Source organism: Mastigoproctus giganteus, chromosome 13 (assembly GCF_048544385.1).
Source record: "Mastigoproctus giganteus isolate SK-2022 chromosome 13, ASM4854438v1, whole genome shotgun sequence".
Lineage (NCBI taxonomy): Eukaryota > Metazoa > Arthropoda > Arachnida > Uropygi > Thelyphonidae > Mastigoproctus > Mastigoproctus giganteus.
The window spans coordinates 162463964-162478455 of NC_143587.1; the positions used below are offsets into that span (position 1 = coordinate 162463964).

At 38.5% G+C, this 14492-nt stretch overlaps 1 protein-coding gene across 1 annotated transcript in view; it reads right to left on the minus strand.

Moving 5' to 3' along the window:
- Positions 1-14492, minus strand: part of LOC150076565 (uncharacterized) — a 308265-nt gene that overhangs the window by 36628 nt on the left and 257145 nt on the right. The gene's annotated exons all lie outside the window — the stretch shown is intronic.

Here is a 14492-nt window from a genome sequence, read left to right on the forward strand (position 1 = left end):
GGGGACTGTTAATAATTCTGGTATACCTTCACCACCAGTCTAAGGTCAGGAACAATGCACTTTGCATACTGCAGTCATTGTCCAGGTGCAAACCAATGTAAGCAGGGATTAAGGTATGGCAATCATATCAAACAGGGAAATGTCACTGTTATATCATTAAGCAATAGCTAGGTGGCAGATGACTCATTTCTGGTGCAGAACCACCACTTTTCATAGCAATCTTCAGAGATAAGCTCTGGCAAACCCCATCATGCAGTGTGTGTGATGTCATTTGAATTATGATAGACAACATAGCAAGATCCAGTATTCCTTACATTTCAAGGATAAAGCTTGAAAACGATTTTCGTAGCTGGCTGCTAGGTAGGTAACAAACTTTTTACTTCCATTCCACCAGCTGATGATCGTTTAGAGTCCAAGTAGTCATTTAGAAATGTCAAATCCATATTATGTCAAGGAACTGGGTATATTCTTGTGTGCATATGCCAAAAATTTCATTACTTCACGTAAAATACTCCCCCTCTTTTTTTTTTTTTTTTTTTTTGGTAGTTGTTGGCGCATCGGCTTCTGTGGCCATAGTGCACCTCCCAAGGTTTTTACAGTACTTTGATCCAAGCCCGAGGCGGGAATCGAACCCGCGACCTTTGGGTTGCCAGGCAGGCACTTTACCCACCTGGCTAGCCCGGTCGGCTACTCCCCCTCCCTGCACTTTTCTTTACTACTAAATGAATCATGAATACTCCAACTAATAGCTTAACTTATCTGCAAAAAGATTAAAAGCTCCTAAAATTTTCTTCATTCAGTAGTATTGGCATTTATAATCAGCCAAGGGTTAATTTTCCTAAACAATTCCAATTATTATTATTAGAAAATGATGCAAGAAAGTAAGTTTATACAGCATCAATCAACCACCCTTTCTGAAGGCAAATTTCTACACATCCAAACTGTAACTCCCTCTTCAATTAGAATTTGTGCCCCCTCACATTTGAGTCAGGGGTGGGCTGTCCCGAGAGTGCACTGCACCAATGTCCAAGGGGTACTTGAAAACCTGAAACTTACATAAATATATGAGGAAAATTTTAAAGGGGCACCACATTTCAATTGGCACTCGGGCACCACATACCTTAGGAATGCTCCTGTGTGTCTGAGAAAGAGGAAAGATTCCTTCAGCATTGAGCTTACTCAACGCATTTCAGGCATTCATCATCATCAGCCATTTTCAATCCACTGCAGGATGAAGGCCTTTCCAGCAACTTTCCAGTTCCTTCTGTTTTGTGCAATGGACATCCATTTACAACCCACGAACTTGTGAATTTCATCAGTCCATCTCCGTCATTGTCTTCCAGGTTTTCTAGTTCCTCTTGGGTACCACTGTTATTTTCTTAGTCCATCTGTCATCTTTGAGCTACATGTCCTGCCCAAGACCATTTTAGTCCTTTACTATAGTTTGCTACCTAATCCATATGTTTATCTTCTTACCTAACAGTCTGATTCCTAATATAATTAATTCCATTCTTTGCTGTGTAGTTCTCACCTTCTCTTCCATTCTTTTGGTGAGTGCCTAAGTTTCACTTCCATAAGTCATGATGAGGAGTATACATTGGTTCATTATTTTACCAATTCATTTCAGACAAATTGCTCTTCAGTATGTGACTATATTTCCTGAATGCTATCCATCCAAAATTATTCTTCTCTTGACTTCCAACCATTTATCATTATTACAGCTAATGACTTGTCCCAGATAAGTATATTAATCCACCTTTCCAATTACTGCTCTTTCAATGATTATATCCCTTGCTGTGGAATACTTATTCATCATTACTTTTCTTTTAGCCATATTCATTTTTAGTTCGAAATCCTTATTAACTCTGCATAACTGATTAAGAATTTCCTCTAATTCTTTGGGATTGTAGCTTATGATCACAATGTCATCTGCAAATCGTAAATGGTTTAGGTACTCTCCATTCACATTGACTGCTTTCTGTGACCAGTCGAATCTTCTGAAAGCTTCTTCAAGAGCAGCAGCAGCACACAACTTTGGAGATACTGTGTCTCATTGTTGAACTCCTTTATCAATTTTAAATTTGCTATTATATTTTTCTAGTCTAATAAAGAAGGTAGCATTCTCATATATTTTCTTCAAAATCATAATATATGGGGTTTCTATGCCATGTCTTTCCAGTGCCTGAAACATTGCCTTTTGCTGTATGGAGTCAAATGCCTTTTCATAATCCACAAATGCCAGACATAATGGTGTTTTATATTCATTTGATTTCTCCATTAGCTGTGATATTACATGAAGATGATCCATAGTTGAGAATCCTGTCCTAAAGCCAGCTTGCTCTTTCGGTTGATTCTCATCAAGTATTCTTTCTAATCTGTTAGTAATAACCCTTGTGAACAACTTGTAGATGTGCGATAACAAGCTAATTGGTCTACAATTTCCAATTTCTGATTTATCTCCTTTCTTATGCAGCAAAACAAGATTACATAATTCCACTCCTTAGGTGTCACACCTTTTCTAATGCGTTTTGAGAAGAGTCTTGCCAGTTTCTGTGTCAAGTTTTAACAACTTGCCAGTTTCCTCCCAATTTAACAACTCTACAATAACTTCATCTTCCCCGGGGGCTTTCTGATTCTTCATTTTCTTCAATGCATGTTCTACCTCATCAGGAAGGATAACGGGTATGTCATATGTGTTACTAATTTGTGATCCATCTTTCCCACTGCTGGCATCATTCCCTCGCTCCTTGTATAATTCTCCATAGTAGTCTTCTGCTATTTGAATTATGCCTTCTCTGCTATTTATAAGAACACTATCGCTATTCTTCATTTTCAGTATCATTTGTAAGTATATTCAATTTTATCCTTGTCAGTGTTTATCTTGCTCTTCATTTGTCATCTTCGGTTCATCATGACATGTGTTTCTTGACTAATTTTTTCTTCTTTGAATTTCTTTCTATCTATAGGTTTCTTGGGCTTTATCACTTTCAGAAAGTTTCCCCATCGATATCTTGGTTCTGAGCAGTCTGCATAAGCTCAAACTTGTTCTTAAGTTCCAGTACATACTGCTTTTTCTCCTCTTCTCTTCTCTCAAAGATATTATTTACTCAAGTCAGTTTTCTCTTTTCTTACGTCTACATCAAGTGTGCATCTTACCATTCTGTGATCACTTCTAATATTTACCTTGTTCAGTATGGTTATATCATTCACGATATATCTTCTGTTAGTGAGGATTAAGTTGATTTCATTAGTTGTTAATCCATTTGGGCTCTTTCTGTTCAACCTTTTTTTGAAAAAAGTGTTCATTACTGACATTCCTCAAGATTCTGCAAATTCCACAAGTCTTTCACTAATTCCAAAATTTCCTATAGTTCCCCTTTCTACACTTTGCCTCTTTCCAACCTTAGTATTGAAGTCCCCCATAATCAGAGTGTAGTGAGTTTTCTGCTCATATAGAAGACACTGAATTTCGGTGTACATTTCTTCAACCTATTCATCATCATGGCTTGATGTTGGCGCATAAATCATTATAACCTTTAGCTTGTACCTCTTAGAAATCCCGAGTAATCGTCTTGACATCCTTGGTGATGTACTTTTGAATTCCAAAATTTTGTTTTTTAGTATTTTTATGGAAAGTCAGGAAGCCAACTCCAACTTCACTCCTTTCACTGGAGTACAGCAGATTTCCACTCGATAAACTTGTAAGTGATTCATTTCTTCTTCTTTTTCTTGTTTCAGCCAAATCAATGATATCCCAATTCACATTTTCTAATTCCTTTTCCAGTTATGATATCCTATCTTCACCGATGAGCGATCTTACATTGTAAAAGGCCAAGTTCAGTTTCTATGCATGGCAGCCTGGTCATACCCAGAGATTCTTAGCACCCTCTGCTTCCACTCTGATCCTTTTGCTGCCATAAGAGGGGAAGTGAAAGCTGCTGGGGACTGAGGGCCATTTGATTCGTCATGCTGTCACGTGCTGGAGGGTTTCCTCTTCACGTTCGTTGCCACCTAAGTGAAGTAACAGAGCTTACCATCAAGAAGATGTGCACAAATGGATTTTAGGGAGGCAAGCCAACCAAACTTCTTCTAAATCTATTGAAATAGAAAGATATTGGATCCATCAGTGTTTTAGACTGAGTGTCTAATAACACACAGAATGCCTGTTCCCCTCTAAGCCCCTTTCAAGCCTTAAAACACCTCAATTAGATCTCTTTGCAGGTGTCTAGTCTCCAGACATTATAATTTGCAAAACTAAAGCCTTTAAGCCTTTCCCAGTAAAAGCACTCTTCTACTCCCCTCCCCAACCTTGTTGCTAATTCTCTGTATTCATTCCAACAGATCTACTTCCTAAAATAAGGTTTCCATACATGTATGTAGTAATAAAGATGGGGCCTGACCACTGAATTATACAATGGGATAATCATTTCCTTATCCCTTCTAGCAAAATTCCTGTATATCATTGACAAAATCCATGAGCTGTCCTGGCAGTTCATCTGCACTCCTAAGAAAGCTTCATATGTGACTGCGCAATTACCTCCACGTCCTTTCACTCTCCACTGCTTTGAATGTGGTACCACCACTGGTATATTAATCTGGGATTACTGCTCCCTGTGTGAAGTACCTTGCATTTATCAATATTAAACTTCAACTGCCACTTCTCAGTCCATCTGCCTAATTTTTCTAGATCTTGTTGCAGTAGAATACCTTGATTATTGTGATTACCTACCCAGCCAACTTTCATATTATCTGCAAACTTACACATTAAGACATGATGCCTTCATCAATATCATTAATGAATATAGAAAACAACAATGGGCACAGCACTGAACCTTGGGAAATTCCACTAATAACATTAGTCCAAGAAGAGCAGTGCTTATTGATAACCATTTTATCTTATTATTATTATTATAAAAAAAGGATAATATTCTCTGGCTTAAAATCTCCATACCTCATTCTGTCCAATTCATCTGTTGTCTCTACTGTTCTCCCAACTCCACTAATCACTTGGAGCACTCTGACTTCCTCTCTTTGCAACTTGACTTTCTCCAGTCCAACTTTCCTAACAGCGATGTAATTTTCCTTGGTGATTTTAATGTTCACAACTCCAGCTGGCTTCTGTTTTCTAGTCACACTGACCCAGCTGGTCGAGATGCTGAGGCTTTTGCAATTACTAATGACCTTGCACATATTGTTCATTTACCTACAAGGATGCCGGACAATCCTAACCATACAGCCAACACGCTTGATCTTTTTCTCACAAACAACCCTTCTAAGTACACGGTAGAAGTGAGTGGTCCTTTAGGTACCTCAGATCACAACTTGGCGATTGTCTCCTCTCCAATGGAGCCATTATCTCATGGCTATTCCCAACCTCGTATTGCTTGGCATTGCAAGAATGCAAAATGGGATGACCTGTGAGATTTCTTTTCCTTGGTCGGATAACTGTTTCAAAACTTCTGATGTCAACGTTTGCTCAGACCATGTCAGTGAAATTATTCTTGTAGGAATGGAATCCTTTATTCCACACTCCACTTTAGAATCTCGTCCTTTATCTAAACTCTGGTTTTCCAATAAATGTGCTAAGGCTGTTCAAGAGAAGAATGTTGCATATCGTAACTGGCTTGTTTCCAATTCTTCAGTTTCATTTTCTGCCTACCAAAGCTCGCAACAATTGTAAAGGTTATTAATCAGTCTAAACTAGAGTTTGAACAGGCTAAGAGTAGAAAACTTGCTTCTTGCCCTAATGGTAGCCGAGCATTCTGGTCTCTTGGCAGAGCTATTGGCCGCAACTTTTGCCCACCTCTGCTCCCACCTCTGTCAAAACCAGATGGCTCTGTTGTCACTTCAGCCCTGGATAAAGCTGACCTGCTGGCATCCCATTTTTCTTCTAACTCATGTATTAATGATCTTGGTAAAACACCTCCCACCATTCCCAACATGTTCCATTCAATGCCTCCTGTGGTTTTCTGTCAAAAGGGTGTCAGAATTATTTTGACGAATCTTGATGCAAAGAAAGCTCCAGGTCCTGATGGTCAACTGCTGTTTTCTGGAACAACCTTCCTTCATACGTATTTCCTGAAAATTACAGTCTACAGAAGTTCAAGTCTAATGTCAACAAATATCTTCTTTCATCTTCTCAACCTCCAACCCGAGCACGGTACTAAGTACTATAGCTTGTGTTTGGGGTTTTCATAAAAAAGGCTTAAATTATATTAGCCATAAGTTGCAAGGAAGCCTGAGGCCCATGACACACCTGACAAAAAAAAAAAAAAAAAAAAAATCCCAAGTTACCCTGAGAGAGAGAGAGAGAGAGAGAGAGGAGAAAGGAATCAACTAAGAAAGAGAAGAATGATGATATCCAGCTTAGGACCCTGGGTGTGCCAAGCCCATACTCACCAGATGTGAGTCTTCTCCCACTTAACCATCCCTTTATCCATAAAGGGATGGTTAAGTGGGAGATGCCACAGTGCTCTAATTTGTATATCAGTCTTGAATGTGCAACAGTATTAAAAGCATTTCTGAAATCTAAGTCTTTGATGTCAGAATTATTTTTTTGCATCCAATTCCTTTTTTACTGGCATAGTATCGAAGCAGATTGATCACGAATATTGATCCTTAACACATTCACTGCCAACCAAATTTGAGAGAGCACATTCAATGTGCCATAATTTTCTGAGATAATGTATGAAAATTAAAAGTTTGGATTTCATTGCTATAAGCAAATAATTACTTTTGTGCTGAGTTATAAATCAGAAGAAATCAAAATTTTATAAAACGTTTATTCATGTAAAATTAACAGAAATTCAAGCAAAGAACAAACTAAACTATGTGGCAATACTGAGTGTGTGTTAATTTCATGTGCCTTTACATTTATGGCAATTGTTGGTTGATCATGCAAGAATAACTGCTCATATGTATTATGACACAGTGGGTGCCTTTTGAATCAGATATGAATATTATGTTTATATGCATAATAGCAGCAAATGCCATGCTGTGACTACAGTATAACTGCATTCCTGCATTATTTCTCTAACCAGCAACTCCATTATTTACCCTGGAACAGAAGTGAAGCTAATAGGTCTGTAATTACTCATGTCTACCTTTGTGAATTGAGAATACATTTGCACATCTCCAATCCAGAGGGACCCCCCCCCCCCACTGAATCCTAGGATGCTCTCATAATCATGGCCAAAAGGTTTGCTTATCTCTTCTGCTGTCTCCTTTAATAAAAACTGGATAAATACCATCTGCCCCCAGTGCTTTTTTTACTTTTAGTTTCAACAATTTTTCTTCCACTTTCCTCTCTGTTATCATAATTATCACTTGTCTCAAGCACTTATCACTTCAGTTACCCTAATTATTTGCTTTATGCAACTCTTTTTAGTCTAGTATTCCTTGTCAGAGTCTGTGTAATTTGGAATCTCCTCTGGTTCAAAATCCTCTTTTTGATTTCATCTGGCTTAGTGTCTCCTTTCTTTTAAGTTCTTTTAAATATCTCCATTCTATTAAATTCTTAAAAAATCCCATTCTATTAAATTCATAATGTTGCCCCCTACCATTCTCGTAACTCCACTAATCACTTGAAATCCTGCGACTCCCTTTCTGTTTCTTGATTTTCTACAATCTAATTAATAGTGAGGTAATTTTACTTGGCGATTTTATTGTTTACAACTTCAATGGTCTCAGTTTTCTAATTACATAGATCCAGCTAGTTGAGATCCCAAGGATTTTGAAATTACTAATCACCTTGCACAGCTGAAGTGTGCAGTGTCAATCTTCCCCCCCAAATGTTAAGGGAGACGTCAATCACAGGCTAGAACATGGATAAGCTGCCTTGGTGATGGGCTAACCTGGTCTATTGTAATATGTAAATCTGTGGGGGGGGGGGGCTCTTGGATATAAATGCCAAAAGGACAGTTGGCAGCCTGATGGGTGTTATAAAGATTTTTCCAGCTCAAAAACTGACGACCTGTGGGGAGTTCTGATAGGGATTTCAGTTTAAAAACATATCACAGAGACGACTGCTTCTTTTGAAGCAATAATGATGGTCCATTGGCCTCCACATAGAGACTCTGGACAGAAGATGTCTGAAAAACATATATGGTAAGAAAATAATACTGATGGCAGATCCATATATCTGGGACTCATAATCTAATCATAGGTCCGAAGTACAGTATATGCATCAATATCACACAAGTGCATGATAAAAATGCAGTAAAGTGAACTGATGTGCATCCCATGAAGTATAAGAGAGAACACACATTCAATCTTCTTATGCACTTTGTGCACAGGTGATGAATTTGTTGAAGAAATATCAACTTTTTGTTAAATATGAGTCCCAAGAATTTTGTCTCTAGTACTGCACAATAGTATTTTGTCTAAGCCTCAATTCAGGATAAAGATAAAGGTCATGCTTGTGACAACAATATATGAAAATGTCTGGACAGAAAAGGGCAGACTAAAAAGTTTTTAATAAAATCAAAGGAGGCAACTTTTTAGATTGAAACAATAATGGTCTTTTAAATGCCAAATCTCCAAGTTGTGTCATACTCTTTTTCAATATCAAAGATGATACAAATTGCAGATATACAAAGGATGGCAGGGTGGTTAATGACAATAATCAAGGTAAGCGAATGCATCAAGGTCTAGAAAAATTAGGCTGATGGCCTGAGAAATGGCAGTTGAAGTTTAACATTGAAAAATGTAAGATACTACATATGCCAGCAATAGCAGTAATCCAAGATTAATATACCAACTGTGTGATACCACACTCAGAAGAGTGGAAAATGAAAAAAAGATCTGGGAATAATTGTGCACGTCAAATATGAAGTTCTCTGAGTAGTGCAGGCAGGCTGCCACGACAACTCACGGGGATCAGTGATATATAGGAACTTTGCAGGGATAAGGAGGTGACTAGGCAGAAAATGAATCTAGAGATTTGGATGCAAGCCAATTGTGATATGTAACATTTTTATCTTGAAAAACCTTAGCACATTTATTGGAAAACCAAGGTTTAAATAAAGGACAAGATTTTAAGGCAGTGTGGATTAAGGATTTCATTCCTACAAGAATAATTTCACTGACATGATCTGAGCAAACGTTGACACCAGAAGATTTGAAACAGTAATCCAACCAAGGTAAAAAAAAAAAAAAAATCAGAAATCTCACAGATCATCCCATTTTCCATTCTTGTAATGCCAAACAACATGAGACAGACTGAGAATGGCCACGAGAAAAAGGCTTCATTGGAGAAGACACTGTCACCAAGTTGTGATCTAAGGGGCCTAGAGGACAACCCACTTCTACTTGGAAGGTTGCTTGTGAGTAAAAGATCAAAAGTGATCTTTTACTCACAACTCATGTGTGGTTAGGATTGGCTGGTATTCTGGTAAGTAAATGAACAATCTGCGAGGTCATTAGTAACTGCAAAAGCCTCAGCATCTTAACCAGCTGGATCTGTGTGACTATAAAACAGTAGCTAGCTGGAAATATTAAAATCACCAAGGAAAATCACCTCACCGTTAGTAAAGTTGGACTGCAGAAATCCAAGTTTCAAAGAAAGGAAAGGAAAGGTTCCAAGTGATTAGTGGCGTTGGGAGATGACAGAGGCAACAGACAAATTTGACAGAATGGGGTAGAAAGATTTTAAGCCAGAAAAGATTAAAAAGAGGAGATCCCAAATTACTATGTCTCTAACAGGGAATATTAGAGCAGATATACACACATGTACCACCTTTGAAATGAAAGGAATTGTACAGTGAATAATTAGGAGAGCTGAGGTGGTTGAATCAATTGACAATTGGGATTCTGTCAGAAAAATTAAGTGGGTCTGTGGAAATTGGAAAGTATTTGGGAGGTTCAGATCTTTTCACTTATCTGTGAAAAGATCTAAACCTTTTAGTTTGACTATTAATGATGTATTCAGTAGTAAACAAAAGGTCGGAGGGACATGTATGAAGTAATAAAATTTTTGGATATGGCGCATGCATGGTAAGAATATACCCAGCTCTAACATAAAATGCCCTTGATAATCCTCCCCCACATACGCACTACTAGGACTCCCTCCAGTTGCTATCTCGTAGAGTAGACGCAGAAAGATTATACATCAGCTGATCCAGATGCCTCCTTAAGAGTTACCAATAGGTTCTGTCCAGTGGACTCTATTGGCTGCGAACACCATTTTAGGGCTGTATCTTTAAAATGTAAGGAAAACTGGATCTCACCATGATGTCCATCATAACCTCAAAAGACATGTCATACTGCATGATGGAAGAGATGGAGGTAGAAAGTACAGTGGATAGAAAGTTTAGCTTTATAAAAGCTTCCAAAATTTATAAAAGGATTAGACTATAAGTATCATGTTATAAAAAAGAAAAACTGATTATAACAGATACAGAGTCCTTTCACAGTAAATTTATTGTATAATATCAAAGTATGATGTTATATACTGTCAAACCATAACATGTGGTGGTGCATTTGCCTTCAGTTTCAAGACTGAGTGGTTAGTTACAAACCTCAAAGAGATGTTTATTTCCCGATTTCCCCATGGCTTCTGAGACTAATCAGTTTCAGCACACTGTGGTACGCTTCATAAATGAGTGGGTAGGTAAAAAAAGCCTTGTATCATGATCCGATCAATAGACAGTGATTAATGGCATGTAAAGAGAGAATTACTGAAGGTCAGGACAAATAAAATTTTCATGGACATACTGAAAAGTCCCCCAAGCTTTCACATAAAATGAACATTCCCAATACATCCTCATAGTATACTGAATTTATATGAGGTGCGGCAACAAAACTTTCTTGACTTGAGTAACACTGTCCTCATTTTGAGAGGCTGAGGGATGCCCTTGGATCATCACAAACATCCTCACAACTATCTTTGAACTGCTTATACCAATCAAACAAAATGGTATATGACATTTCATCACAATAAACAGTTCTAAGCAATTCATACATTTTTATTGCAGATTCCAGTTTAAAGCAAATTTGATATTCTTTTTTTCTTTTTTTTTTTTAATGAAACCCCCAAACAAAAGAGTTATTAGAACCTATAGTACCTAGTACCATGCATGGGTTGGAGGTTGAGAAGATGAAAGAAGATATTTGTTGACATTAGACTTGAACTTCAGTAGACTAATTTTCAGGAAATAAGTATGAAGGAAGGTTGTTCCAGAAAACGGCAGTTGAATGAATAAACGAGGAAGTTGAAAAGTTGGTTCTATGAGTTTGAGGTTGGACAGTAAGTGGATGTTGGCTGGTGTCAGCACATGATCGGACTGTTTTGAAAGAGAGAGGGGGAATTATAGAAGCCAATTCAGAAGAACAGTGCCCATGGAAGTATCTGTAGTAAAGGCACGCAGCAGAAACAAGGTATGTCTACGAGATAGAGAGTGGAGAGACTCTGTTAGACATATCATTAATTAACCTAACTGCCCACTTCTGAATGGAATCTAGAAGCCTGAGAGAGGTTTTGGGGGCACCGCCCCAGATGTGGGAACAATATTCCATGGTAGGGCGGATTTGCAATTTGTGCAGAGTGAACAACTGTTTGGAAAAAAGTAACGCCAAGATTCAAAGAGAAAACCAAGTTGTTAGATGCAGAGGAAGCAATATTTGTAATGTTCTTTTGCCAAGAGAGATTAGAAGTCAGGGAAATCTCCAAAAGAGATATATCATCTTGCCTAAAAATCAGAGTGTCATCAAAGATAAGCATAGGAGCAGAAGAATCCTTTTTGCAAGAGATAAGACAGGACTGGGTTTTAGAAGGATAATTTAAATGAACTAAGTTGTTATTGCCCCACTGGAAATTACCTGGAGGCCGCCATTTAAGGAATTGGTAGTGGATATTTGAAAAGTTGAAGCTGATTGAAAGCGAGGTTTCTCAAACTGGAATGCAATGTGCTATCATCAGCAAAACTATGGATAGGATTTCCAGTCAATGGAAGATCATTAATATACAAGAGGAAAAGAGTGGGGGAAAAGAACTGAACTTTGGGGGAAACCAGCATTAGTGGAGAAGTTAGAAGACAGAGAGCCATCTACCATCACCCTCAGTGAGCGATCACAGAGAAAACTGGATAACCAATTGTTGTTGTTATTTGGTTTTTAGGAGCATTAGCAACTAAGGCCATATTGCTCTGGTGATATGCGGTGGTCATTCCCTGACCTTTCCGCATCTGCCGTATTTGGTGGTCATGAGCTCGAACCCCAGTCTGATCAAGAAGCGTGTGCTATGCACTGCTGCTCTTGCCCACCTGGCTATGGAGGCGGCGGATAATCAATTACAAAAAACAGTTGGCAATCCATAAGATGGAAGCTTGTTTAGAAGACATCTATGCCAAACACGATCGAAAGCCTTTGAGATGCCTACAGCAACTGCTTGTGTTTCACCGAACTTTTCCTTTGAATTTGTCCATAAATGGGTAACATAAGCCAGAATATCGCCGGTGGATATTCTGGCTTAGGTTACCCATCGCAAGTATAAATTCTGTCAGTGTTTATACTTGCGACAGAATTTATACTTGCGATCATTGATCAGATGGAAGGTTTCTAGGTAGTTTAAGAGTTGGCTGTTAACTGATTTCTCCATTACTTTAGAAAGAGCAGAAGTAATTGCAATGGGATGATAACTGGATGGGAGGGATTTGTCACCCTTTTTAGGAACTGGCTGGATATGAGCAAATTTCCAAGCAGACGGAAAAACACCTTTGGAATAAGAAAATGGAAAAAAGGCAGCAAAGAACAGGAGTAAGTTCAGGAGTACAGGTTTTGAAAACAAGTGGAGAAATACCATTAGGACTTGGAGCTTTCTTAGCATCAAGATTTGTCAAAATCCTTCTGACATCCTTTTAATGGAAGACCACAGGAGGCATTGAATGGGGCGTGTTGGGAACGGTGGGAGGTGTTTTACCAAGATCATTAATACATGAGTTGGAAGAAAAATGGGATGCTAGCAGGTCAGCTTTATCCTTGGCTGAAGTGACAATAGAACCATCTGGTTGTGACAGAGGTGGGAGCGGAGATGGGCAAATGTTGCGTCCAATAGCTTTGGCAAGAGACCAGAATGCCTCAGCTACCATTAGGGCAAGTTTTCTACTCTTAGCCTGTTCAAAATCTAGTTTGGACTGATTAATAACTGCTTTATAATTGTTGTGAGCTTTGGTGTAGGCAGAAAATGAAACTGAAGAATTGGAAACAAGTCAATTACGATATGCAACTTCCTTCTCTTGAACAGCCTTAACACAGTTATTGGAAAACCAAGGTTTAGATAAAGGACGAGCTTCTAAAGTGGAGTGTGGAATAAAGGATTCCATTCCTACAAGAATAATTTCACTGACATGATCTGAGCAAACAGTGACATCAGAAATTTTGAAACAGTAATCCGACCAAGGAAAAGAAGAAAATAAATCTCGCGGGTAATCCCATTTTGCATTCTTGTAATGCCAAGCAATGCATGGTTGGGAATAGCCACGAGATAAAGGCTCCATTGGAGAAGAAACAATCACCAAGTTGTGATCTGAGGTGCCTAAAGGACCACTCACTTCAACCATGTACTTAGAAGGGTTGTTTGTGAGAAAAAGTTCAAGTGTGTTGGCTGTATGGTGAGGATTGTCTGGTATTCTGGTAGTTATATGACCAGTCTGTGCAAGATCATTAGCAATTTCAAAAGCCTCAGCATCTCAGCTGGTTCTGTGTGACTAGAAAACGGAAGCCAGCTGGAGTTGCGAACATTAAAATCACAAAGGAAAATTATCTCACAGTTAGGAAAGTTGGAATGGAGAAAGTCAAGTTGCAAAGTAGGAAGTCAAAGAGTTCCAAGTGGAGTTGGGAAAACAGTAGAGACAACAGATGAATTTGAAAGAATGAGGTTGAGAGATTTTAAGCCAGGGAAGATTGAAAAGAGGAGATTCCACGTTACTAAGTCTCTGACAGGGAATATTGGAACGGACATATGTAGAAGTACCACCCTTGAAGAAAAATGAAATGTACAGTGAACAATTTGGGCAACTGAGATGAACAGCGGTTGAATCAAATGATAACTAAGATTCTGTCAGAAAAAGTACATGGGGTTTGGCAGACTGTAAGTGGAAATGGACATCATTGAGATTAGAACTGAGAGCACGTATATTTGTGAAATTAACTAGGAAGTGTTTGTGAGGTTTAGATCTTTTTGCAGATAAGTTTGCTCTATTAGTTTGATAATTCATGGTGTATTCAATAGTAAGAAAAGGTGGGGGTAATAGTAAGATAAAGTTCTGTATGAAGAAATGAAATTTTTGGATTTGGCGTACACATGGTAAGAATATACCCAGATCCTTGACATAACATGGCCTCAACAATGCCCCCCACCCATTTAAACACACTACTCGGACTCCCTGCAGTCCACTATCTGGCAGAGTAGAGGTAGCAAGATTATACACTAACTGATCTGGAAGCCTCCTAGCCAGTTACCAACAGGTTCGGTCCGGTGTACTAACTAGTGGCCA